At 42.2% G+C, this 2,898-nt stretch overlaps 1 long non-coding RNA gene across 1 annotated transcript; it reads left to right on the forward strand.

Moving 5' to 3' along the window:
* The first annotated feature begins 768 nt into the window (after positions 1 to 768).
* Positions 769 to 1,536, forward strand: LOC104803363. The gene is made up of 2 exons (XR_770203.2): positions 769 to 986; positions 1,271 to 1,536. It is a non-coding gene; the product is annotated as an uncharacterized LOC104803363 (long non-coding RNA).
* The last annotated feature ends 1,362 nt before the right edge of the window (positions 1,537 to 2,898 follow it).

A 2,898-nucleotide genomic window follows, 5' to 3' on the forward strand; every position in this document is an offset into this window, starting at 1 on the left:
TTGATGCGCTCGATGACTCTGAAGGGACCGTCTCCGCGTGGTGCCAATTTGGACTTCCTCTTGTCGGGAAAGCGTTCCGGGCGGAAATGCAACCAAACCCAATCGCCTTCGTTAAATGTTACGGCTTTTCTACCCTTATTGGCTTGGCGGGTGTATTGTTCGGTTTTCCGAGCAATGTTGTCACGCACTCGCTGATGGAGTTCCTTAATGAACTCGGCCCTTTGTTCCCCTTCAACGTTCACCCATTCGTCGCTAGGTAATGCTACAAGTTCCAAGGGTGTGATCGGATTGAATCCGTAAACGATTTCAAACGGGGAGTGGCGAGTTGTCGAATGCGTAGCTCGGTTGTATGCGAACTCGATATGGGGAATACATTCAACCCAATTGCCGAGGTTTTTTCCGATGGTTGCTCGTAAGAGAGTCGATAGTGTGCGGTTCACGACCTCGGTTTGGCCATCCGTTTGAGGGTGACACGTCGTCGAAAAGACGAGCTTAGTACCGATCTTCTTCCATAGAGTCCGCCAAAAATGGCTAAGGAATTTTGAATCTCGATCGGATACTATTGTTTTGGGGATACCGTGCAGCCTCACAACCTCACGAAAGAAGAGGTTGGCTATGTTTTTGGCATCATCCTGTTGGTTTAGTGCTCTATGATGTACTGTTTTATGAGCTTTCTTTAGATACATTCGATGTATTGATACTTTCTATGGTTTTATGAGAGTATTTGATTCATTACATGTTCTTGCATGCTCCAAGGGACAGAAAATCCTTTTATTGTGAGCATTGCAAACGTCAAGGGCACACCAAAGACCGCTGTTGGGTGGTTAATCCTCATCTAAAACCATCAAGGTATAAAGACGCTCCTCGTCGCGGTTCTGCAATGACCGCCGGTCATGATACCACTTCAAACGATGGAACCATCAGCCTCACAACTGATGAGATGAGAGGCCTTAAACAACTTCTTCAATCTCTCAACAAAGAGACTGGTAATCTTTCTATACTATCCTCTATTGTTATTGACTCGGGTGCAACAACCCATATGTTTTGTGATGCCAAATGGTTTGAGAGTATAACACCAAGTATTGGAGTGGTATCAGTTGCAAATGGTAAGAATGTTCCTGTCAAAGGTTTTGGAAAAATTCGACTTTTTAATCGTGATATCACAGCCTTATATATACCGGATTTTCATGCTAACCTTCTGTCCATTGCTAAATTTGTTGAAGAGAATCCTTGTCGTGTTATTTTCGATACTAATGGTGTCTCATTTCAGGATATTAACTCAGACCATGTGTTTGGAAATGGCACAAGGACGGGCAATCTCTTTTACATCGCAGAATCTCATTCTAGTTTTTTCTCCGTTTCACCTAGTGTGTGGCATGCTCGCTTTGGACATCCACACTCTAAAGTTTTACATTTACTTGTTCCCAACGTTAAGTCATTTGAACACATTTGTGAAGCTTGTACTTTAGGGAAACATTGTCGAACGGTTTTTCCGATTTCCTCTACTATCTATGAGCATGCTTTTGATTTAGTTCATTCGGATGTATGGACTGCTCCTTGCTTTTCTCGTGATAATTTCAAATACTTTGTGACTTTTATTGATGAAAAAACCAAGTATACATGTATAACACTTTTAAAACAGAAAAGTGATGTGTTTGGTGCATTGAAAAACTATCTTGCTTATGTAGCTAATCAATTTGGTGTTAAGATAAAATGTTTGAGAACAGATAATGGAGGTGAATACATGAGTTGTAAATTTAGGGAATACCTACTTCAAGAAGGCATTATACATCAAAGATCTTGCTCATATACCCCACAACAAAATGGTGTTGCCGAAAGGAAAAACCGTCATTTGATGGAAGTGTCAAGAACTCTCCTATTTCATCGCCAAGTTCCCAAAACATATTGGAGTGATGCAGTGAAAATGGCCTGCTATCTAATCAATCGCTTACCAACTCAAGTGCTCAACGACAAATCACCATATGAGGTACTATTTAATCGTCGTGATTCTTTTGATCACTTACGTGTTTTTGGTTGTGTATGCTTTGCTCGTATAGATGAAGGGCAACGCACCAAACTTGATCCTAGGAGTATCCGGTGCATCTTTCTCGGATATCCAGCTAACCAAAAAGGATACACATGTTTTCACCCTCCAACCAATCGAATATATACATGTCGGGATGTCAAGTTTCATGAGGAGCTCAGCTATTTCGGGGACAAGAATTGGCAAGATTTGGAAAACCTTACAGACCGTGGGAAGGACCACAATGCTCCTCTTATGCACCTACTCACAACCATTCGTCATCTTGGAGCACAATCAGACCGCGAGACATCACAACCTTCACCAAAATATCTCCACGCCGTCGGTATCCCTAACGCTCCTCTTGAATCTCTAAACCAACCCTTGCTTACTAACAATATAGGGGGTGTCCCAATCAATGGTGAGCATGCACTTGGAGATTTGGGTGAGGGGGAACAACACAATAACACACAGCCTCACAGTGGTTCACTTGAAGGGGAAATGCTAACAATTATCTCAAGAAGCGATAGAAAATCTTCCCCCAACCAATCTTCGGACATTGTTCATTCTGATGCTCCACCATCAGCTCCTCCTCTTAGACGTGGCACAAGAGATAGGAAACCACCATCTGAATGGTGGAAATCTTCATCGTCTCAACATGCGACATTGGCAGTCGCACATCCCATCGATAAGTACTCCTCTCTTTCTCATTTTTCTACTAATGAACGTAGTTTTTTACCATCCTGGAACGTCCGTTCTATCCTTAGAACGGACGGTCCGAGGTCCAGATTCCAAAATTTTTCGTTTTCGAAGTCCTATTATGCAATCGTTGCTTAATCTGATCAACTGTGACTCAAATAACATGATTTATTCTTATG

Source organism: Tarenaya hassleriana, unplaced genomic scaffold (genome assembly GCF_000463585.1).
Source record: "Tarenaya hassleriana unplaced genomic scaffold, ASM46358v1 Cleome84, whole genome shotgun sequence".
NCBI lineage: Eukaryota > Viridiplantae > Streptophyta > Magnoliopsida > Brassicales > Cleomaceae > Tarenaya > Tarenaya hassleriana.